General features: G+C 40.7%; 1 long non-coding RNA gene across 4 annotated transcripts in view; it reads right to left on the bottom strand.

The window, feature by feature from the left end:
• The window catches only part of LOC105499425 (uncharacterized), a 29,614-nt gene extending 4,018 nt beyond the window's left edge, over nucleotides 1-25,596 (bottom strand). The window contains exons 1-3 of one of the 4 annotated variants that reach the window (XR_011624977.1): nucleotides 25,429-25,596; nucleotides 7,028-7,153; nucleotides 5,138-5,422 (exon numbers count right to left, since the gene is read on the bottom strand). This is a non-coding gene — a long non-coding RNA (uncharacterized lncRNA). Of the gene's footprint in view, nucleotides 1-5,137; nucleotides 5,423-7,027; nucleotides 7,154-12,194; nucleotides 12,264-12,807; nucleotides 12,946-25,428 lie in introns of those variants that run through there. The other 3 variants (XR_011624976.1, XR_011624974.1, XR_011624975.1) reach the window with 3 other exon arrangements.
• Nucleotides 25,597-25,824: the final 228 nt, after the last annotated feature.

Here is a 25,824-nt window from a genome sequence, read left to right as displayed (position 1 = left end):
GAGATTTTTAGAGAGTGTGGGTGAAACCTCCTCTAACCTTGGTCTAGATTGTCAATTCCACTTAGCCAATCTCTTCCTTGGTATGTAAGTGGGCATTGAATAGGGAAGTGACCAGGACTTATGTATGGACACTGCCACCACCTGTTCAGTCAGTCACATCAGCCAAGCAATCCATCGAAAATGGATAAAATTACAATGACCCCAAACCATAGTGTAATCTGTTCCCTTATGGGTGCTTCTCACCTTGGGGCAATTTGCTCCTGTCTTCATGACATCATGTGGCCAGGAGGCAGCATAACATGGAAGGGGTAGGAAAGCAAGGTTGGGTATTGCAGAAGCTGGCTTGAATTTTATTCCTATGGTTTTCTATGCACGACTGCCTCCATATCTTGTTTTAGGGGCAGAAAAGATACCACTTGGGAAAAACATTCTTTCCTTTTGAAAATGACTTATCTGAAGAATAATACTTACAGTGTTTGAAAAGTCAGCCATTTCAAAAGGTTTACTAGAGTTTCCTCCTTGACCCAGTTTTAAGTCCTCTGCTGTGTTTTCTATTTCAGCCTTTAAGATTTAGGTTGCTATTAAATGCCTTCAGTTTTAATTTGCTCCAGAGGCCAAAGCCCCAGCATCTGGTCCACAGCCAGTGACAGGAAGACCTAAATTGCTCCACTTGTCCTTAGCATAACTAGTATCCCACTTCTCAGTAAGGCAACCAGCTTCAAGCCCTGCATTCTAAATGGGAGCTCATCCTTATACAGTGAGAGAATAAATTTCTGTGAACTTGTGTTCTACACCTCTATTTATACATCCACATGTTTTCTGCTTCCTTTTAAGATAACAAAAATCTGTAGCAGAAACCACAAATTGCCTAAATGACCTCATTTTTAATTTGTTTATTTCTTTCAGATTGTATTTAAAGAGTTAAACAATGGGAGAACAGGAGAAGATGCAGATGGAAATTTCAGATTTGCAGTTTTAAATGCAAAACAACAAAAAATATCTGGGCAAATAACTGACTGGTAATAAATGATGGCTAAATGCCCAAGGATATCTTATGAATCATTTTATACAGACTTATGTTTTTGAATTCTTGCTTAAAAGTAAAGAAGTATTAGAGCAAATTTATTTTAAAATAAACTCTAAAAATCTGGAATTACTTTAACTTTTTCATATCTCCTGGTGAATTATTTAAACTGTAATCCCTTGCTATTCAAAGTATGGTCTGTGGACCACCAGCTTCATATTAATGTGGGAGCCTGCCACAAATTCAGAATCTCAGTTTCCAGCTCAAAATTACTGAATCTGAACGTGTATTTTAAAAATATGTCCAGGTGATTCTTAGGAACTTTAAACTCAAGAAGCACTGGCCCAACTACTTTGTTAGTTGTTATCCTAACAACCTGGTCACATTATTTCAATTGAATAGTTGCTTTTTTGGTTTTTGTTTTTTTGAGACGGAGCTTCACTCTTGTTGCCCAGGCTGGAGTGCAATAGCTTGATGTCGGCTCACTGCAACCTCTACATCCCGGGCTCCAGCAGTTCTCCTGCCTCAGCCTCCCAAGTAGCTGGGATTAAAGGCATGGGCCACAACACTCCCCTAGCTTTGTATTTTTAGTAGAGATGGAGTTTCTCCATGTTGTTCAGGTTGGTCTTGAACTCCCAACCTCAGGTGATCTGGCTGCCTCAGCCTCCCAAAGTACTAGTATTACAGGCTCGAGCCACCGTGACCAGCTTTGAATAGTTTTTTATCCAGTCCGGTTGCTCATTGCTCAGTGGTCTGCTGGGCAAACTGAACCCAGCTTTTCAGCTTAACCATAATAGCTGAGCACAATATCTCCAGCCTGTTTCTGACCTTGCCTGTCATTACTCCCTCCATACACATGTTTATCTCAAGCCAGACTGGGCTATTTTATCCATCCTGTGAGTGTGGGTGCCTGACCACACAGTTACAGGGTACTTGCCTTTTCTTATGCCATCCTTTCTGTCTGGCCTTCCCTTCTTTCCTTTCTTCTGTGCATGTTGATATCCTACCCAATATTCCAGGACTCTGTCAAATGGTACATCCTTTGGGAAGCCTTTCCATAAATGCATGAGATTCCTCCCTGTCTTTGAACTCCTATGATACTTTATAGCTCTTTTGTGGTGTTTTTCTAAATGTTTCACTTGTAGAGTGCTTCTCTGAGCTGCTACCCCTGCTCCATATTGTAAACTCTTTGAAACAACGGCTATACCTTAACTCATAATTGTTCTTCCCAAAATTACAGGTTTAGTGCCCTGTGCATAATGGGTAGGTAATTATAATTTGTGAATATAAAATAATCCTATACTAAGCCTCACATATGAGGAGGACAATGCTGATTATCACTGTACACATTGTGAGCGGGGCTTGTAAAAGCTGAAGAACATGCTCTTGTTCAGTTTCCTTTTTGAGTAATTATTTCAGTCGCAAAAGACAGGAATGAATTCTTTGGCCTTAGAGCATCATGAGGCTAATTGGCCTAGTATGCGTTTAATTCATGGTTGGTTTTCATTAACGTGGGGTGCCAACCAGGATAAACAACCCAATATGTGAATCTTTGTTCTGCTAATTCCTAGATTCATCCCCTTAAGCAAGTAATTGAGCTTTCTAAGCCTCAGTTTTTCCTATAATAAAATAGGACACAGGAGGTGTTTAGCATAGTGTCTGGCACACGAAAAGCACTAAATAAACAGTAACTATTTTGATGATTTTAAAGATCATGATAATTGTGATTGGATTAATATGACCACCTATTTTATTATCATAAAAAATTAAACTACTAGATTGTAAGAGAGTATCTGAAACTGCAGAGGTAATTTCTCACGCTCTGTGCTGGGGACAGGAGCGGACAGATGAAGTCCTCTGTGAGATACTTCTCACATGCAGTTGGAGGATGGAATTATCCCCAAATGATAAAGTGCTATTCATTCAAACGTGGAAAAATAATTATTTTCTTCTCATATCAAATATCACCTACAGTCACCAACAATTTTAAAGCAAGAGAAATCTGTATGGAATAAAGTAAATACAATTTACTGTCATCATCTTGAACTTTGAAAAATAATGAAGGTAGAAGAGAAAAATATAGATTATAACATTATGAACATAACTGCTTTTCACTTGCAACATTGTCATGGTGATAGAGGACCCAGTAGGTAAAGGAAAATCTTTTTCTTTCTTGCTTGGCTTGTTCTGTCACTTGTCATGTTGGAAAAAGCAGCATACTTGTTAGCACAGCAATATTAACATAGAAATCTTGATTATGTTAATTGATTTCTACTTTCTTGAAACATCCATCATTGACTAATTTTCCCATAATTGACATCTTGATTTTTAGAATTTTTTTTTTCCTCCAACTTTGTTCATTCTCTTTGACCTCAGATCTTTGGTTAACTGAATAATATTCTCATCCTTCATGTTTGTTACATTATTATTAACATTTCCAATTATTTAAGTACATTATTTTCTATTTCTCATAAAATCAAGGACTCTACTTTCCTTTGGTCTTTCTTTAATTTCTTTCCTGTAAAGTACACAAAATCCAAAAAAAAGGAATCAGATATTTTTTCTGGCAGTTCTCATCAAGAAAAGTCTCACATTATCACTGCCATTGGAGAAACTCAGAAGTTTGTAGGAAAAGTGAAGCCAGTGTGATCTTACTGGGTCTAAGTAGGTGGGATTAGGAAATTCTGTGGAGTTCTGGAAACCTATTTTTCCCCTGCTTACTACACAGTTCTTCCTTTCATAAGAGCATCTCATTTCCCTTTGGAGTGCTAGTCAAAGAGTAAAAAGTAATCTAAGAGTTAGTCTAAGCGTAAAAACTCTTAGACATTGTGATCAAGCGGGGTTGACCTCACTCTCTCTGGAGGGGCCCAGATCTAACCAATGGAACTCTTGGATAGAACTTTCTCTGAATCCACTGTGAAAGGCACTTTTCCAGCTGAAGTGACTAAGCAGGTAAGCTGCAAGCTGCAGCTGCTATTGTCTAACCTGTCACCAGAAGAGAACTCACTGCAGATAAGCCACACAGAGAGAGGCAAAGCAGAGATGGAGTGGGAGTGACCAAGGCCTTATGACTTATTGGGTTCAAAATCAGGCTTGTTATTTCCATGAGCCATATAAGTTGTTGGCTTAAGTCACTTTGAATTGTGTTTCTGTCATTGTGAGCTGAACTAGTCCTATCTGGTGCAATTAGTTTTTATTCATTCATAGCTACCTGTGGCATGGAAGATTAAGGGGGGAATTGAGACCTTTTGAAATCTCCATGTGGGTTTTATTATATAGGAACCCTAGAAGAGTCTGGTTTTACTTCAATTGTATAGATTTGGACCCAGTTAAGTACAGTGGTAAGGGCAAGAGCTTTGGGAACAAAAAATACCTGTTTTCAAGTTCTATATCTCCAGCTCTATGGCCTTGGGCACATTACTTAACCTCTCTGACTCTTGCTTTCTTTACACATAAATATGGTTGTAATAATCAAATGTGATGCTGTGTAAAGGGCTTGGCATGTGAACAAGCCAAGGGTGAGGGGGATAGGGTGGTGAAATTCTAGGAGTGTATTAGAGAAAACAGTGTCCCAATTGATGGGAAGGAATTTGTAGCCTCCTGAGACAGAAGGAACCACAGTGGTGACCTCAATGTAGAGAACAATTTACAACCCTTATGCTCATAGAATGCATACACTGTTGAAACCTGTGACCTTCAAACACCCAACCTGACCATGTCACTCCACTTTTTAAAATCCTTTAACCTCTACTTATTGTCCACATTTCTGAACATGAGTTATAAATAAAACCCTTCCGGATCTAACACAGAGCCACTGCTAACCCTGACTCACTTCTGCCTGTCACTTTGGCCTCATCTCTTAAGCAAGAGTCTCACCTTCCAACCCTCTAGCCACAGTGGATTTCTTTTACGTCTTCAAAGGCCGTAAAGCTTTCTTTCCTCTGGCCCTGTTACTTGAAAGTTTTCTCAGAAGCTCCCAGATAGGGATAAAAGAAAATGGAAAATGCCTACTTTTGTGCAGGTGCGAGCAATTCTCTTCGGAAGCATTCCCTGACCACATCTAAGGTAAGCATTCCTTTAGCATCCTGTCTTTTTCCCTTCCACAACACTTACCAAATGCTATTTTCATAATTGCTTGTTGCATTGTCTAACTTGATCTCTAGGCCATTAGGTCTCAATATTTGTAGGAATTACAGTCACTTAGGGAACCAATTAAAAATGTAAAATTTGGGGGATCCAGTCCCAGAGATTCTGTTTCAGTTACTCTGGGCTGTAGGAATCAGTCTTTTTAATGTAGGTTAAAGGCATGGGGTTCCGGGTTTGAGTCACGGCTTTGCTGTTTTATAATAGTATGATCTTGGGTAAGGTAATTAGCTTCTGTTGTCTCAGTTTTCTCATCTGTAAAGTGGGGATAATAATAATAGGTCAAATATATGGTTTGTCTGAGAATAAAATTATAATCCATGTAAAGCACTTAGTTCAGTGACTGGCATATAATATGCCCTTAATACATGTTATTATTCATGACTTCTTTGATGCAGGTGGTCACCAGACCACACCTTGAGAGACACTGCACTAGATGGTGGGTACTTCAAGGTCAGCCAGCAATCAGGTCTGTCTTGCTTACTTGAATCTCCAGAACCTGGCACTGTGCCTGTCACAATAGGAGTCACTCAATCAATTCTCCTCCGACTCCACTGAGTACTTATGATCTGCCCCAGTCATCTGGCACCTCTTCAAATGTTATTGTATATTATATATTATTCACTGTTTTGTGGTCTATCACTTGTCTATCATCCAACTCAGAAACATCCCAAAGGCAGAGAATGTGTCCAATGCTCTTTGGTGTCTCCACCCAACAGGGCTTTCCATAGTGCTTTTTCATGGAAACAGAGCTAAGCTCATCATTATACCTGGGGTCATCACACATCTGACCCTGCTGGAGAACACAGATCTTGCAGCACCCAGCATCTTTCTCCACATACTCTAGGGCATTGAATTCTCAACCTTTATTCACTGCAACATGCCCAGAGGCAGAGACACACTACATTATCCTTAGTAACACGAGCCCTTACTTCAGCATTTCAGTGGTAGGTCGCAGCGGTCTGCTGATAAATGTTTTAAAAAGCAGCTCTTCAGGCTGGGCATGGTAGCTCACGCCTGTAATCCTAGCACTTTGGGAGGCTGAGGTGGGCAGATCACAAGGTCAGGAGATCGAGACCATCCTGGCTAACATGGTGAAACCTCATCTCTACTAAAAATGCAAAAAAATTAGCCAGGCGTGGTGGCGGGCGCCCATAGTCCCAGCTACTCAGGAGGCTGGGGCAGGAGACTGGCGTGAACCCGGGAGGTGGAGCTTGCAGTGAGCTGAGATCGTGCCACTGCACTCCAGCCTGGGCGACAGAGCAAGACTCCGTGAAAGAAAAGAAAGGAGAGGGGAGGGGAGGGGAGGGGAGGGGAGGGGAGGGGAGGGGAGGGGAGGGGAGGGGAGGGGAGGGGAAGGGAGAACTCGTGCTGCCGGGATGCTTGAAGGTGCCTGGGGGTTCCAAAGGCTCTTTCTGACTCCTGGGCTGTGTGCGGCCCCACTGATTGAATTTTGTGAGTTTTCACTAGACCCACCTTTAGACTAAGATTCCCATTGACAACACTTGAGTCTCAATTCCTCAGTCCATATTAACGAAAGTGATCAAATGCTTAACTAACTAGAACGTGGGAAGAAAGGAAGGAAAGACTTGGGGGAGAGAGAAAAGAAAATAGGCAAGAGTACAGGCCCTGGAAGGAAAATTCAAGTAGTTTCCAGATCTCGGTCATGAGTAGAGGCTCTACCAGCCTGTCTGTCAAGCAAGACCTTTGAATTTGAGACACCTTGATAAAAGTGGTCAGCAGTAATTGAAAACAAAGAATAAAAAGGTAAGAGTATGCTTGTTTTTTAAACTATTCCAAAATAACAACTATATTTTTAATACATTTTATTATTACTTTTAAGATCTCCAAAATTCTTACTTGGTCTTCTCAGTCTTCTTCATTGAACTCACAGATCAGTTTTATTCTATTTTGTCATATCTTGTCATCCTGAAAATGATGGCCTCTCAGATTAAAGACACTGCTTTTTATAATCTGGTTAAAATTCTGAAAAACAGAAAAAGAAATATTCATTTGTTTCATGCCTCAATCCTTCTTCCCATTCAATTCATCCCCAAACTAGGAGCTCAGAACAAAATTTGTTCAGTATTTTAGAGATACTATTGCAGTGAGGATAGAAAGTTCTGTCACACCCCAGAGTCATTCCTAGTTCAAAATAACATTGTTTTTTCTTTACAAAATTTATTTTTCTTTCCTTTTGGTCACTCCATGCCAACTCCTCCTGCTATTCAAAGATTGTATGCCATCATTTGAAATGCAGCCTGCACCACTGGTGAGCACTGTCTCTTGAAATCTCTAGTGGGCTGTCACGAAAAGAGGATCCCTGATGAGGCTGAGCACAATATCTCTGGCTACAGTTAGTATAGAGATTACCATGGCAACATAAGCAGGGCTAAGAAGAACATTGTGCCCTCATGGAGTGATGCTGCAGAAAGGGTCTTGGGCCCTCAAACTCATCCTTCTCTACATCCTATTAGGCCTCTCACCTCCTTTTGCTGTTGGAAGCTACCTTCTTCCTCTTAATACTTAGACTGCATTCAGCACACTGAGAAATGCTACATATGAAACAGATATATCTATGAATCACCAGCTACTCACCTGAGAATCCCTAAAACATTATATGTATGATTAAAATGGAGCCTTAGGATAAACGGGAAATCCAAGAATTTTAAATTATTTTCCCAAGTGCCAATCTTCTAATCACTGAAGTAAATAAATAAAAGGTAGCAAGACCTTAGATTTTGTGTGACACAGCATCATGCTATAAAACACATCTCAATGTTTTATATACATCATTAAAATTCTAAGGGCTATTAAAATTTCTTGTTATAGTAAAGAATGAACTGTGATTAGGTGTAAACGAACAGAGCCAACCACTTGAGATGAAATCTTTAAAACCTAGCATGATTTGCTTCCTTCGTAAAAGTTATACTCTCTCCTTTGCCTCAGGGAAAGTAAAAAATCCTAAATTGGCAAATTAAACTCAAAAACATCAGTTCTTTTTATTCAACCTTCTAGGTTGGTATGAGACATGGTATGGTATTGTGTTAACACTTCACTGTGTATGTAACCAAGGTCAAGTTGATAACTTAGCAATTTAGGAGAATGAGGAAACGTTGGTAAGTTCTCTAGCCAGGAGAACTGGGTTGCAACTATGGCATTGTCGCTAACTCACCATATGAGTCTGAGCAGATTAATCACCACAACTCACATTCCCCAAACGTTAAATTAAGCTAACACTCTTGCTCCCTTGTTTACCTTCCAGCAGTGGTCCTCAGCATTTTATTCCTCAAGGTCATAACTGTGGACAACAGCCATGCCTTGGATACACTCCCACAAATCAAGATGGCTCTCTGGAGGATGCAAGTTAGGGTGCAGTTTATACTCAGTTCTTCCAACTGCCACTAACTCTTCTCTTGCTGATTCAGATTTATCAGTGTGGCAGGCAGCTGCCTCTAAGGTGACCCCCAGTGATCCCCACCTCCCGGTAGTGATACCATTGCACAATCCTCTCCTCTTTGGTACAGGCTGTACCTAATGACTCTCTTTTAAAACAGAATACAGAAAAAGTGATGGTATATCCCTTCTGAGACTACATAATAAGAAGTTGCTCACTACATCTTGTTCACCCTTTCTTGCTCTCTCTTACTCATTCCGAGGGAGCCAGCTGTCATGTTGCTGGTTGCCCTGTGGAGAAGTCCATATAAAAATGAACTGAGGGAAGCCTTCAGCCAAAGAAGTGAGGCCCTCAAAGCCCACTAGGAGCTAAATTCTGTCAACAAGCATGTGAGTGAGCTTGGAAGCAAATCCTCCTGCTCCCACAGTCAAACCTTCAGATGAGACTACAGTTCTGGCCAATACCTTGATTGTAGGCTTATAAGACACTTTGGGGGGCAGATGTACTCAGCTAAGCAATGCATAGATTTCTGACCCACAGAAACCATGAGATTGCAAATGGGTGTTGTTTTAAACCACTTAGTTTTGAAATAATTTATGTGCAGCAATAGGTAACTAATAACCAATATGGTCAGAAACCATGGTAGAGAATATTTGCCTTCAAATAGCATTTTTTCAAATGTCTGTGTATCAGTCCACTCTAATGGTTATGACTCAATTTAGTGATCTAGTGAGCTTCAACCAGAATCTTTTGGGGACATGGAATGGAATGGAATAGAATTGAATTTAAAAAGCAGAACTCATTGTTAAGAATAAATAATATTGTCTTGTGAAACTTTTATTTCGTAAGTATATTTCACATGCCAGGTCATGATGTATATTTCTTACTATGAGTTGTCCAAAAATGTTTGAATGGCACAACCCTAAATGACAATTATAAACATTAAATGAGAAAATCAATTGAACTCTCTTCCCTTCTGCTTGGCCAAATTCAACGTTTTAAGTCTTAGTAAGATTTTGCTCAAGTCTCACCCTTCTTTAAAGCCTCCCTTCACATTCTAGCCCACTGGTTTTCTCCACCTCCTCTTGGAATATAAGTCCTACAAGAATCCAGTGTCAGTGGTGAACTGCCTTGTGATAAGTTACATTAATCCGCATTATTATCTGTAATTGAGCATAGAATGTATATTTCCCCTAAAATAGATGGCAAGAGCCTTGAGAGAGAGGGCTGTGTTTTCATTTCTCTATATCCTGCATAGAATATATTGTGTAAGTATAAAACATGTAACTAAGAGGCATTTGGACCATCTTTCATGATGGAGGTTTACTGTGAAAGAGCACAGGAATGCAAGATAGCACTGCAATTGTCTCTTTGTGGTAGGCTGAAAAACAGTCCCCCAAAATATATCTCTGCCCCAATCACTGGAAAGTGTAAATGTTACTATGTTACTTTGTATGGAAACAAGACCTTGCCATATAAAATTAAGTTAAGGATTTTGAGATGGGGAGAGTTTCCTGGAATGTCAGGGCAGGCCTTAAATGTGATTACATGTATTCTGATAAGAGGGAGGGAGAGGGAGATAAAACACAGACAGAAGAGAATAAGCCAAAGCAATCACAGAGGTAGAGATCAGAGTAACGCCGCACAAACTAAGACGTGCCGGTGGCCACCAGAAGCTGGAAGAGGTAAGGAAGGATTTCTCTCCTAGTGCCTCTGGAGAAGTGCAGCCCTGCTAACACCTTGATTTCAACCCAGTGATGCTTACTGATTTCAGCAATCTGGACTGCAAAACTGTGAGAGAATAAATTTCTGTTGTTTTATACCACCAAGTTTGTGGTAATTTGTTCCAGCAGCCACAAGAAATAATATACCTCTCAATACCATTTTTGCCTTTGAGTCCTAGAACATCCAACATTACAATGTGCTGTGTGCCTTATTAATGTTCAACAATGTTTTTTCACATCTTTTTTGGAAAATAACCTGAAATGCAGTGGCCAACTTTCTGCCTAAGAAGATCAGACTGGGTTGGTTTGTTGCCATGTAATATGGAATATCCTCAGTGGGCAGTACTCTTGACAAATTATCTTGAAGGCAGCTGGACTCTTTTATATCCATACCATTTGTAGTGACTTTGGGGTCCTGCCAATCTTGATCAGGTTACCTAAAAGCAGAGCCTAACACAGGGATTCTTGTTCAAATAAGTGATTGGGGAATGCTCTCAGGAGCCAGGGGAAAACTAAGCCAGGTATGGTCTTGGTCAGAGACTAACTTCAGTCTGATCCTCCAGAAAGGCTTGAACCACAAAGTTAATCCCACCTTGAGTCAAGGGGAAAGCCTTTGTCTACCTACCTTATCACTCAGAGATTGGGAGATTCGCATGGGAGTGGAAGGGTAAAGTGACAGGGGATCATGGCCTCCCAGGAAAAAAAAATAGGAACTTCTTATAGGAAATGATAATAAAAGAAAACCACAAATGCAAAGCATGATATAAACAATTAATGAATTTAACCAGTATAAGATACTGTCAGGATAAATTTAGATTAATCCTGATATGTTGGCCAAATGGCCGTCAATGAGTATTGTTTATCAACTCTGATTTGAGCTTGGTTCCCTCAGCCTGTGGCATAGAATGACAGCCTGGAAAATCCCAATCAGGTTGCAGAACCACACATGACCTCAGTAGAGTATCAGTGGAATAATGCTCAACTCAGATAATACCTTCAAAAGGCATTACATACAGGTGGAGGTGGCCACATATTCTTTGCTGGGTTTCTAGTCTTCACCTGCCATGGAGGGACCCCTCGGTGGTGAGGGTCATGAACTCCCACAATGGCTGCTTTGCTGGGACTCCTCCATGGCAGGTGAAGTCTATATATCCAGCAAAGCAGCCGCTGTGGGGATTTGTGACCACATTAAAATTCTTATTTGAGTCAAGGATGAGAGACATGATCCAAACATGGCCTACACGGAGCCAGGCTGTTTTGTTTGTTCCTTAGGCAGACAGAGTGAAACAGCAAAATATCTAAAGAAGTGCAAATTCCACCCTTCATGTGGTGGTAATGTGTGACCTGCAAGGCCTAGATTTTGATCATTTAAATCCAACACTTCTGAGCAACTCCTTGAAACTTAGAACATTTCTCATGAATTTTCCAAACATTTCCAAAACATGCTAGACTGCCACATTTGTTGAAGTCAGCTAGGAGCAAGGGCCAGAGCAGAAGTGGGGGACAGTGGAGAAATAAAGCCACTGCCTCAGAGAGGTGAGCCGCAACTGCCCAGTGCCCATGACCCCAGCACAGAACCCCCTCGGCTCTGTTCCTAACCAGTGTTTACTTACCACAGATATTCTTGAATTTCCCTGACTGGTAAGAGATACATGAAAGAGAGACAAACAGACAGAGAGGGAAAAAGAAAGAGGAGATCAGAGAATGACCAAACTAACGTTGCATTCTTTTGCGTTTAAAGGACATTTAAAAACAAAACATCAAAAAATCATTCATTATCATCATTATTTCATAAATAAAAGCCATTTGAATACCCACAAAAAAGAAAGCACATAATGCCAGAATAAAGGGTAGTCCTGTAAGATGATGGATTTAGTTTTAGAAAAAACTTATTACATTTGCTTACATTTTCATTTTGCCTTCGTCTGCATTCTAAGTGCTCTGACAACCACAGTTAACAGTTGAACCCGTTTAAGCTCATGCCTCCTGACATTCTCATACAAACTGAAAAGAGCTGGGCTCCTTCTGGTCCAGCTTAAATCAAGAACAAATTATCTACCTGTCCTAAATAAAGGATATCCGAAAGTCATGGAAACCTTTAAATCATTCCCAATTTCTAGTTATTTGAATTCCCTAGCCAATTTCTCTTTATCAATAGGATAGCTAGGGGCAGTTTCAATAACCTACAAACTAAAGTTTAACTTTTAATGTAAGTGCTTCTGTCATTTAATACTTTAAAAAATAAAGTTGAAGGCAGAGTTTGTTCAACATTTACTGAGTGCCTAATTATATGTCAGGTAATGTGCTACAATATGGGAATATGTACATGCGTTTTTCCCTGTTTTTCAAATTCAAGTATTATTTACATACAATAAAATTTAGCCCTTTTCAGCATACAATTCCAGAAGTTTTGACAAACACATAAGTTATATAACTATCACCACAATGAAGACACAGAACATTTTCATCAGCCCCAAAATCCCTTTCGCCCCATGTAGTCAATTCCTAACCCTACTTACAGGCCCTGGAAACCACTGATCCATCCCTGTAGCCTTTTACAGAATATATAATTGTATTTATAATTATTTATATAATAATCTTCCAGAATTCCCCATTAGTGTAATCATGCAGTATGTAGCCTTTTGACTCTGGCTTCGTCCACTCAGCAGAGTGCATCTAACATTCTTCTGTTGTTGCTTGGATCAATAGTTCCTTCCTTCTTACTGCTGAGTACAGCATGGTTTGTTTATCCACTCCCTGGTTGAGGCACATTTGGGTTGTTCCCATTTAGGTAGTAGAGAAAATATAAAGAAAGTTACTATAAATATCCTGTATTAGTCCATTTTCATGTTGCTGATGACGACATACCTGAGACTGGGCAATTTACAAAAGAAAGAGGTCTATTGACTTACAGTTCCACATGTCTGGGGAAGCCTCACAATCATGGCGGAAGGCAAGGAGGAGCAAGTCACATCTTACATGGACGGTAGCAGGCAAAAAGAGAGTATGGGCAGAGAAACTCACGGTTTTAAAACCATCAGATCTCATGAGACCTATTCACTATCATGAACACGGAAACTATCATGAGCACTATCATGAACATTAACAGCACAGAAAATATCCTCCCCCATGATTCAGTCATCTCCCACTGGGACCTCCCACAACATGTGGGAATTATGGGAGCTACAAGATGAGATTTGGGTGCAGACACAGAGCCAAACCATATCACATTCACATACAGGTTCTCATGTGACTACAGGTTTTCATTTCTGTTGGGTAAATGTCTATGAGTAGAAAATCTGAGTCTTATGATAAGTGTTTGTTTAACTTTATAAGAAATTGCTGGCTAGGCAGGGTAGATTATGCCTATAATTCCAACACTTTGTGAGGCTGAGGTGAGAGGATAGTGTGAGCCCAGGAGTTTGAGACCAGCCTGGGTAACATGGCGAGACCCTGCATCTATATAATTTTTTACAATTAGCCAAGGATATTGGTGCATACTGCTCTCAGCTACTCAGGAGGCTGAGGTGAGAGGATCATTTGAGCCCAGGAGGTCGAGGCCGCAGTGATCCATGTTCACACCACTGCACTCCAGCCTAGGTGACAGAATGAGACCCAGTCCCCCCCACCCCCACAAAAAAAGAAAAAAGAAATTTCCAAACTACTTTCCAAAATGATTGCATCATTTTGCATTCTCAATAGCGCTATGTGAAAGTTGTAGTTGCTCTGTATCTCTGTTAGCACTTGGTATTGTCAATTTTTATGTTGTTCTTATTTATGCACGTGTGTGTGTGTATGAGTAAGACTTTCTAGTAGGTTCCTGTTAAACAGTCATTCCCTATCCCACCACCCAAACCACCAAAGTCCCTGCCAACTACTATTCTTTTTCTGTTTCCATAGATATTTCACATATATTTCATATTTTATATCTATTCTGGATATTTCATTAAAAAGGAATCATAAAATATGTAAACTTTATATCTGAAAAACTTGATATCTTTTTTTTTTTTTTTTTTCCGAGAAGGAGTCTCACTCTGTCACCCAGGCTCAAGTGCAGTGGTGCATTCTTGGCTCACTGCAACCTCTGCCTCCCAGGTTCAAGCCATTCTCCTGCCTCAGCCTCCTAAGTAGCTGGGACTACAGGCACATGCCACCACACCTGGCTAATTTTTATATTTTTAGTAGACACAGGGTTTCACTATGTTGGCCAGGCTGGTCTCAAACTCCTGACCTCGTGATTCACCCGGCTCAGCCTCCCAAAGTGCTGGGATTATAGGCGTTAGCCATCGCACCCAGCCCTGGTATCTTTCACTTAGCATAATGTTTTTGAGATTCATCTGTGTTGTAGCACCTTCCTTTTTATGGAGGAATAATATTCCATTGTACGGATATACTGCATTTTGTTTATCCAATCATCTGTTATTGAACATTTGGGTTGTTTCCATTTTTTGGCTATTGTGAATATAGTGTTGCAATAAAACTTACCGATTTCAATTCTTTTGAGTATAATTGCTGAGTCATATGATAATTCTTTAACTTTTTGAGGAACTACCAAACTGTTTTTCCACAATAGCAGAACCATTTCACATCTTCATTATCAACATATGAAGGCTCTCTACAAGAGATAGTAATAGAAAGGGCAAGGAAACAAGACAGATTTCCATTGTCACACAGCCCTGGGTGAGGGAAAGGGGATCAGAGAGAGAATAGGAACATTGGGATCAAAGAAGAAATGAAAATTAAGAGATTTTGATACTTGTAGATAGGAAAGAATAGCAACTCAAATAAGAAGTGGTAGGTAGGGCTGTGTTGGGGCACAGAAAGCAATACCCCAAAATATACCACCTTGGCATGCTGAGTGCTTTGAATGAAAGAATATTAAAAGACCTCAGAAATAAGCCACAAAACCAAAGTCTCTCTCTGTCCTCCCCAACTTCCCTGTCTCTCTGGTCCTCCCTTTTCCAAAAGTACCAGGAGGTATCCTCTCTGGAACATTTTGTTGCTGTTAAGTTTCTAATTAGAATTATCATTCCACATCTCTGGAACTTTTTTATCTGACTGAAAAAGCTTCTTTTCAAACCAAATGCAATTGTCTCAAGACCTCCTTCCTAGGAATCTCATCAAATAACCAGGAAAGATTAACCATGAGAAAAGAGACTGGGAGTTATCACTGTGCCCAGACAGACATTTCATCTATTCTTCTGAGAATTGCTGTGAAAGATTATCTGGAAGGCTTCATCTGCATAATAAGACGACTTTTATTCACAGTGAACTTCCACTGCTTATCTACCTGAGAGCTCACAGACTTTATCCCAGACTATTGTTCATCGGACTCATATTCATTTCCCCTGAAAAGCATTCACTCCTACAACCTCCATTATCCCTTCACCTATGAAGAAGGGTGTACAAGCATCTGGACATGATGGGATTATTAGGTAATCACACTCCTGTGATTTTTCTCTCTTGTATGTGAGGACTAAACTCTGATTTTTCTGTCTTGCCCAAATTCCTATCTAAGGGGTCTGGGGAGTCATGCCCTTTTAATTCATAAAAAGCAGATTTGAATTAGACTATAAGACTTTATAGATGGCCAGGTATGGTGGCTCACACCTGTAATCCCAGCACTTTGGGAGGCTGAGGCATGTGGGTCACTTGAGGTCAGGAGTTCAAGACTAGACTGGCCAACATGGTGAAACCCTGTTTCTACCAAACATATAAACAATTAGCCGGATATGGTGGTGCATGCATCTAATCCCAGCTACTCGGGAGGTTGAGGCAAAAGAATCACTTGAACCCAGCAGGCGGAGGTTCCAGCAAGTTGAGATCATGCCACTGCACTCTAGCCTGGGTGAGAGAGCGAGACTCCATCTCAAAAAAAAAAAAAAAAAAAAAGGACTTTTATTGAGTTGGCTATTGCCAAATAACTTTTGTACTTTAACTTTTCAAAAATTTAACAACCTGTTGCAATTTATATTCTAATTTGAGGGATGTCCACATGGTTAGCAGTTCAGTGTTAGAATCCATTTTTAATCACCTAATGGGTTCTTCTTGCCCATTGCACAGATAAAACCAATTCACTGAGACAGCAGTATTACAGTAGCGAAAGAGTTTAATAGTTGCAGGGCCAGCCAAGTGGAAGGACAGAAATTTATTACTCAAATTCACCTCCCTAAAAGCTCAGATGCTAAGGTTTTTCAAGGATAGTTTGGTGGGCAGGAAGCTAGGCAATGGGAAATGCTGATTGGCTGGGTCCAGGGTGAAATCATAGGAAGCCAAAGCTGTCTTCTTGCTGAGACAGTTCCTGGGTGGGGATCACAAGACCAGATCAACCTGTTTCTTGGTATAGGTTACTGGTCCAGTGACTGCAGCTGGTCTATCAGCGTGCAGGGTCTGAAAATACCTCAAACGCTAATCTTAGGTTTTATAATAGTGATGTTATCTACAGGAGCAATTGGGAAATTTACAAATCTTTTGACCTCTGGCTACATGATTCCTGAACTATACTTTTAACCTCATGAGCAATTTGTTAGTTTTACAAAGACAGTTTACATCCCTGAGCAGGGAGAGGGTTAGTTTAGGGGCAAGGATAGGCAGGGGGTTGGGAGCACTGTTATAATTTTTGTTTTAAAGTTAAACTATAAACGAAATCCTTCCCAACAATATGCCCTGGACTATGCCCAAAAATGAACAAGGGAAGCTTGCAGGTTAGAAGCAAGATGGTGTCAGTTAGGTCAGATTCCTTTCACTGTCACAATTTTTCTATATCAGATTTTTTTCACTCATAATTTTTGCAAAGGTGGTTTCAGTTTTATGCATTTTACATAAATATTTCCATTTACACTCTTGGCAGGTCCTCTGATGATAGCCAAAGGAGCCAGATATAATGGGTTGAGAAAGAGGAGAGCAGGTGAATTCCAGCATTGGTATAAAGTGGCCTTGGGTTTGGCCTAATTAATGTATTGACCTATTTTAGATCTCCCTATAGGCAAATTCTACACTGCCCAAGAGTGACTCTGGGAGAACTCCCAAAGGAGCAGTGTTGGTAGTGGGGCCCAGCCCTATAAAGTTGAGAATGTGATTACCTTGATACACTCCTGACCACCTCTCTTGAAAAAACACCTCACCTCTGGTTGGTCATGGGCTGTGGTTAAGAGTGTATGAGTTAAGAATTTTTTTTTTAAGTATTCATATTACGGTATAGGAAATATAAATGTTTCTTTCCCACTCCTAATATTTCCTCCTAAGTAGAAGAAAATTCATTGGAAAAATACTTCTCATATTTGGTCTCTCCATTCTTTTATCCATTCCTTTTTTACTGAAAAGATAAGATAACTTACTTTAGCAAATTTATGAAGAATTACTGGGTTCACCTCAGCCTCACTGGGCTTTTTCTTGGATGTGGGCTGACCATAGAATTTTTCTCCAATTCTCCAGATTGTAAGGCTTATATAGGAAAGCTTCCCACAATGATTGATTTGTCTAATCTCAATTTGTTCAGAATCCATATATTTGGAGATCCACAGAGATCTCAACAAGAATGAGCAAAGAAGACATTCCATTTCAATTTTGTAAGGCCTTGTGGAGGAACTGATATCTGTGCCTTGAAACCTAAGAGAGTACAAGTATTGGGATTTTCAGGTTAAGACAACGGCATGAGCAAAGGCAGAAAAGAATTGGATGCATACAACCCCAGCAATGTGAGATCTGCTTCAGGGCCAGAACGAGGGTGAAGCACGTAAAGCACGTAGAGTGCATCTTTTAAAATTATTATTATTATTATTATTATTATTATTATTATTATTATTATTTTGAGATGGAGTCTCACTCTGTCACCCAGACTGGAGTACAGTGGTGTGATCTTGACTCACTGAAACCTCTGCCTCCCAGGTTCAACTGATTCTCCTTTCTCTTGCCTCAGCCGCCCGAGTAGCTGGGATTTCAGGTGCATGCCACCACACAGGCTAATTTTTGTATTTTTAGTAGGGATGGAGTTTCACCATGTTGGCCAGGCTGGTCTCAAACTCCTGACCTCAGTTGATCCACCCACCTCGAACTCCCAAAGGGCTGGGATTACAGGTGTGAGCCACAACGCCCGGCTGGGTGCAAAATTTAAGGGAACACTCTCAACATCTTGCAAGGGCAGCTCTGCATTTGCATACCCTGAGAGTGAGCGTCTCCTCACATTTTTTATGCCCTGTGTTCCCTATTTGCTACACCATAATCCTGGCCCTATTCACGTACTCAGTGTGTGAAGTAAATAGGGTGCAGATGATGGGGAGCTATAATCTCAGGCTGTGGGTTTCTGATTTTATTGGAAAATCATGAATTCAAAGTACTTTATGACAAAGGTGGTTAAACACTTAAACACCGATTTGCATTAACTATTTGTGATAGGCTGATAAAGACCTCCAAAGATACCCAGGTCTTAATCCCTGGAATTTGTGAATGATACCTTATATGGAAACAGAGTGTGTGCAGTTGTGATTAAATTAAAGATTTTGAGATGAGGGTATTAGCCTGGATTATTAAGGTAGGCCTTAAATGCAATCACAAACACCCTTATAAGACAAAGGCAGACTGTGATTTGAGCACAGAAAAGAAGAGCATGTGATGGAAACAGAGTCAAAGAGAGAAGGCGTTACAGCACTGGCTTTAAAGATGGAGGGAACAGCCATGAGCCAATGAATGCAAGGAATGTAGCTCTCCATGCTGAGAAAGGCTAGGGAAAAAACTCCCCCCAGACTCTCTAAAAAGAGCACAAACCTGCTCACACCTTGATTTCAACCCAGTGAACCCCATTTGGACTTCTGACTTCTAGAACCGCAGGAGAATGAAAGTATGTCGTTTTAAGCCACCAAGTCTGTGGTTAATTTGTTATGTCGCAGTAGGAAACTAACGCACTATTAAAATAAAGTTGGTATACAATCATTGGATCTCTAAATATAGTAAAGCTGAAAGGAGCAAAGGGGCTTCACTGGAGAGGAAGGCGTGAGATAGAGAAAGAGAGTAGCTAAGGTGCTGAATATAGAATAATAATAGTAATAATAATAATAATAATAATAATAATAATAAAGCCCTTGAATTCAGAAACAAAAGACAGGAGACTGAAATTCACAAGTAACAGACAGCATCCACAATAGTCACAACTGGAAGTCTCGTAGTAGTGAAGATACAAAAGCCCAGCAGAAAAAAAGGGTGAGTGGAAAATCCTTGAGAAGTATTCAAACTCAGAGTGAGAAGTTTATATCCAAGGTTGTGTTAACTGTATTCCTACTATTTCATTAATTTATTTATACACAGCCTTTTCTCTAAAGATTGAAATGGAAGAAAGTGACCCAATCTTTTTATTTTCTTCTCCCTGTTCCTAGACATATAAATGTAAAATAGAAAAATGACACAGAAAGAGAGTGTAGGAAAACCCTTTTTGCTAAAAGTAGTGGAGCCAAAGAGGAAGTCAGAAGGCTTCTTTGTGCAGAACAACTTGACCCAAAGGTAAGTAGAAGGAATGGACTAACTAGACATAGTGTTGCTGATATAATGAATTGCTGCCAGAAAAAGGATCAAATATTAAGCATTCCAAATACAATCTATGCATTCAAAATTAATGAAATAAAATTTTTTTAAAAAAGCAATTTCTGACTTTGGACTCCATATGATAGTGCCAAAGGGACCTCAAATGGAAACAATCTGACTGGCTGGTACCAAAAATAGAGTAGTTTTTGCCAAGTGCTGCTTCCATGTGGTCCTGGACTTTCACATAGACCTTCTCTTTGTATGTCCTTCAACCTTGAAAATCACCATCTCTCTCATGAAGGGGAGATTCCTTTTCCTTCTTTGCTTTTGCAACAGGAAGGGAATCCAATTAGATGGGATCATACAAGCACTGTGATTAGACATTTCTCTTAATAGACTATAAAACCTAAAACATTTTCCATTCTGTCAAACCAGAATCAGTTACTTGCATGTGTAACAATAACAGATTTCAACATATGAGTTTGCAGGGAAGAGTAATATTTTACTCTCTCTTTTTTATTTATGAACAATTTGTTTGGTTGGTGGCGGGGGCAGCTATATTTCCTTATAAATCATGCTTAGGTGCTTCTGTTGACTGAGGGACATAGCTAAAGAAAACTCGCTTGGGCAAAGCATTTCCTCTTCCATTTTGCAGAAGTGTTACTTTCTGTTAAACTCAACTTTCTTCAAAAAGATTTCATTGTTTGCCTTGGCTCCTCTGGCTATAGTGACCACATAATTTGCTGTCAAACTGAGATGTTGGATGTGAAAGGGGGCAAAGGGTGTAAACCAAGACTTCCAGATAAACCTGGTTCCCATATGTATGACATTTCCTCAATGACCTTGATGTGTTTATGGCTTGTTTTACAAGTATCGTGCACTGTTAATTATCAAGTATAAGTTCTGAGTCAAGTTGTTTTTTTTTTTTTTTTTTTTTTTTTTTTTTGTGGTTGAAAAGAACTGAAACAACTTAAATAAGCTTAATCTAAAAAACAAAGAGGGAAAGAGATTTATTTAAGGCTGGAGGCAATCCCATGGAATCCAAGAACAGAGAGCACAAGTCTCATGAGACTCTTGCAGAGCCAGAGACAGGCAAAGCATTGGAAACCAAGGACATTCACCAGTGTGTGGTCTGTGTATTCTCTCTACTTCTCTGCTTGAGTCTTTTCTTTCTCTGAAACCACAAATGAGGGAATTTGTGAGAAACTGTGGAGTGCAAAACTCCTGGGTACATAATAATGCTTCCTTAGGAGATGTCTCATGCAGACTAGCCATGTGGTATCCTAACTCTTCAACTCTTCATAGTCACCTATGCAAGACGCTTGAGTTTTTATTACTGACTTCTGTTTAATATAGAGTTTCTTAACCAAATTTCTTTTTTCCAGGGGGGCATTTGGAAATGTATATGAGGTAGGAGGAAGAGACATGACAGAGATATACTTTTAGGGGCCTGAGGGCCCCCAAGTATGGAAATAAAGAAAAATCTTGGATTTCTTCAAGGGAAATTCCTGGCACCTAGCAATCTTTGAGAAGCAAATAAGCAACTCAATAAGCAAGAAGGCAATAGTAGCTTAAAACAATAACCAAGGAAGTTAGAGTCAGGAGATGCTTGGTTCCCCTGTGGAAACTAAAGGTAACACCTTAACATATGTCCTTGAGTTGTTTTTCAGAAACCCAGACCCCCACCAAACAGATCGGCTGGCATATAGACCTCAGGTAACAGAGAACTAAAGCTCTGACCATCATTCTTGGTTCTAAATTTATTGCTGAGGGGCTGGAGGGAATCACATCCCTGAACTGGTTAACTTGTTATTCTGCTGACCCCAAATTTTTAAACAAAGCTTCTCTTCTTTAACCAACTGCACATCGGAAAATCTTTGAATCTACCTATGACTTATAAGCCCCTGCTTCAAGGTATCTTGCCATTTTAGGTCAAAACCAATGCGCAACCTCCATGTATTGATTTACAATTTTGCCTGTAACTTCTACTTTCTTGAAATTTATCTCTGCCTTTAAAAAGCCTTACCTGGGCCGGGCGCGGTGGCTCAAGCCTGTAATCCCAGCACTTTGGGAGGCCGAGACGGGCGGATCACGAGGCCAGGAGATCGAGAGACGATCCCGGCTAACATGGTGAAACCCCGTCTCTACTAAAAAATACAAAAAAACTAGCCGGGCGAGGTGGCGGGCACCTGTAGTACCAGCTACTCGGGAGGCTGAGGCAGGAGAACGGCGTAAACCCGGGAGGCGGAGCTTGCAGTGAGCTGAGATCCGGCCACTGCACTCCAGCCTGGGTGACAGAGCAAGACTCCGTCTCAAAAAAAAAAAAAAAAAAAAAAAAAAAAAAGCCTTACCTGAAAGCCATTGGGGAGGTCAGGATTTGAGCATTGACTTCCCGGTCCTCCTTGCTTGGCGCCCTGCAATCAAATGCCTTCCTTTCTATCACTACAAATGCGGAGACCTGGTTCTACAGCACTGGGGCAAGCAAGCCTCAGTTCAGTCCTATAATGGGGACAGACATGCTAGTCATTCTTCATTGCAAGGGACAACCCTATACAATGAATTGCCCAATCCCACCCATCACTCCCAATGCCAGTAGGGTTCTCACTGAGAGATGCTTAGACACAGTATGCCACCGGCAGGAGCCTAGGTGGCTGATTGAAATTTCTAGTCACTGGATTGAAATGAAGGATAGTGCTCTGGTGTTCAGATTCTATAATCAGGGTGTGATGACAGAGAAGTACCTGGTCCTGGACAGGAAAATAAAAGCTATATCAGAAGAGTGATTTCTGCTTTTGAGTGCCTTCATACGCTAGCTAAGCCAGACGTCAATAAGAAACATTTGTGGTTCTGGCCACACTGAATGTAAGCCACTGTAACAAAAGCTGGCATAATAATGCTGAAATAGACATCACTTACACACACTCGAGACATGCTGACCTTCTTCAAAAAGCAAATGTTAAAACTCCCCAGACTAAGGTGAGTGCCCTGTGTATGCTGACAAGGCTCTGGGTGTTAAAAATAACCTGTTTTGATCCCTGGGATAGTTCTACCAATCTTATCAGAGCATTTTTCAAATGTCAGACTCTTTCATCACCCGATTTTCATTGGCTTCCTAACCTGCTATTTTCCACACTGATTTTTAGAGGCTATTTGGACTATAAACCACAAAGCTTTGAACCCCAAAATATAGAGTTGAACTGGTCCTGTTAGGGAGTCTGTAATTACTTCCAAGACGAGATTTGGGGCTTTTCATGTCATAGATCCTTGACCTGGGGAGTTACTAAGCTAGAGCCCAAATGGAAGCTTGAAGCCCTGCTCTTAGCATTTCTCCCCTACCCCTAGGCACACCACTGCCTTCCTCTCCTTTGTGCTGACTCAGCCACCCACCACGGTTATGGATGGATGGGCGGGTGGAAACTTGGCTCCCCACCCCACCCTCCCTCCCTCATTCCCAGCTGATCCCTTGGAGAGTACTTCAAGCTGTTCATATCTAGTATCAGGAGACAAGGAGTAAGTTTACATTGACATCTTCCGGTGTTATCTGATAGCTTTCCTGAATGATGGAGGAACGAAAAATCCTAAAGTACAAAAATAAAACTCATCAGCATCATCAAACTTCACAGCAGTATAGCCTCTCATCCCTCTTCATTATTAATGAAGTCAAAAGAGAGTCTGGAGCTTTGATCCAGGAAACATCAAGGGTAAATGTGGTAAACCAGCCTTGCCTCTCAGGCTCAGAGTTGAGGTCTTTCATGGCAAGCAGCTCATTGGTGAGCATCTGGCCTGCGATCCAAGTGCATGCAGGTAGGGACCGGGCACCGGCCTGACATAAAAGCATGGCAGGTCACCGGCACATTTTTCCTGGCAGAACTCAAGGCAGGAAAACAGATCTGCACCATCATAGAATTTTCTGGAATGTAATTGTTAATGTCTTACTCCTCCCAACCAGATGAGCACTTTTATTTTCCTGGAACACTGAATTCAACTGTGTTTATCTTTATCCTCAGGAACTCCTGTCTTTTGACAGCAATTGCAGTCATTGGTATTACACAGTTTGTTGAACAATTAGGATCTTTTGACCTGTTTTTAGATGTGATTACTGAAAATAAAGAGCATGGTGGGTATTCAAATTTATTTCAGCTGAAGTCATGTCTTGTTTTTAGCTTTTCATTCTTTTACTCTGAGTCAGACATCAGTCAAGTTTTTTTTTTTCTTGCTTCAATTCAAAATGTCTAATATTAAAAGAACAATGTGTGAAGTGTCAAGTCCATAAAAGGAAATCTAGTGGTAGCTGCTGAACTGGCTCATTATGTGGTAGCTAGCACTAGAGTTAAAGCTAGACTACTTCTCCAAGACACAAACACACATTTATACGCACAGACTCATTGTTCCGAACATGTCATCCCTAGCCAGAGATGACCCTCCCAGACTCTCCCTGTGAATCCTATGTCTTCCCTGCCCTGATGATCGGCTGGTTGAATGCACCCTTTCCTTTACCCTGCTCTGCTGCCTTTGTTCCCATGAGAAAAAGGTAAAGGGCCCAGAAGTGGAATCCTGAAAGACAGAATCCAGAAGATCACTTTATTTATTTTTTATTTATTTATGTTTTTTCCACTGGGTGGTATTTTTATTTAATTTTACTACATAAACTCATGTATCACTTAACAATATGGATATATTCTGAGAAATGCTATGTTAGCCAATTTCATCACTGTGTGCACCCACACAAACCTATACAGTGTAGCCTACTACACACCTAGGCTACATGGTCTAACCTATTGTTCCTAAGCCACAAACCCATACAACATGTTACTGTACTGAACACTGTAGGCAGTCATAACCCAGTGGTAAGTATTTGTGTATCTAAATACATCTTAAGGTAGAAAACAGACTGTAAAAATATTGTCTTATAATCTTTTATCATACCATCATATGTACAGTCCATTGTTGACCAAAATGTCATTATGCAGTGAATCACTATACATGCTTCCAGTCTCAGGGGAGGTCTACAATCTAAGTTAGTTCTGAGAATTGCCCTTTGAAACCAGGAGATGACTTTAAAGGAGTCCAAGGAATCAGCTAGGAGACAATTCTTAAAAATCAGTTTTTAGCTATTTTGCTGTTTTATCACAAAATGTTTTCCTGCCACCCATTCTGTCACCTTTTTAAAGATTTTGGGGAAAATCATTTTTCAAGACTTTTTTGTTGGATTTTTCTTTTGAGACAAATGATAATGAGAGAGAAAAAAGGCTCAGACTGACTTCAATTTTGTCTACATCCTAGCACAAACTGTGAGAGCTGAGTAAAAGCAAGCTTTTGCTGAGACGGGCAGAGGGTTCTAGAAGGAAGTGTGTGTGGCAAGGCACCCTGACACACTTTGCCTCTCCACAGTTCTACCCTGGGCTAGTCCCACTGATGTCCTTGTTGTTGGCCCTCTCAGTGTCCTTCCTGCGTCAAAGGAGTACCCGGGCAGCTGCCACCAGGGAGTGGAGCAGTGGCAGCTGGGGACTAGGCGGAAGTCCAACTGCTCCTGGCTGCCAATACTCCAGGCCTTGCCCGCCTATGAGGAAGTCAAGGGCAGTTCCTCTCCATTTCCTCCCCAGCCCCACCAATGTCCCAGGGCTGACCTGTGGAATGGTCCCCAGACAGAAACATGGTGATGTTAAATCCTCCCTTGAAGTCCACCTCAGGCAATACACTCCATGAGACTCTTCCAGGCCAAACCCATGCGGTGTGGACAGAGGAAACTTGGGCAGAGGAAGTTGGCACTCAACTGCAAAGCTGGCTCCCTGCAAGGAGATTTATAACCAGGGAATTCACTGCTTTTGTCGTGCCTTTAGAAAACAGTCCCTGGCTTGACTGATGGAGAGAAACTTTTGTGGAAAATGCCTGTCGTTCATGTTCCTGGCAGATCTGCAAGTATTTCTACGGTGCAAATGTAGCTCTGATTGCTCACTCAACAAACACGGACAGAACCTTTGTCAGGACACTGGATGCAGTGTGTGCCAGTTGGCAGACAGGGC

This window comes from Macaca nemestrina, chromosome 6 (genome assembly GCF_043159975.1).
Source record: "Macaca nemestrina isolate mMacNem1 chromosome 6, mMacNem.hap1, whole genome shotgun sequence".
In the NCBI taxonomy this organism is placed as follows: domain Eukaryota; kingdom Metazoa; phylum Chordata; class Mammalia; order Primates; family Cercopithecidae; genus Macaca; species Macaca nemestrina.
The sequence above is the reverse complement of the archived record's forward strand: the minus strand, read 5'-3'. Positions and strand labels throughout refer to the sequence as shown.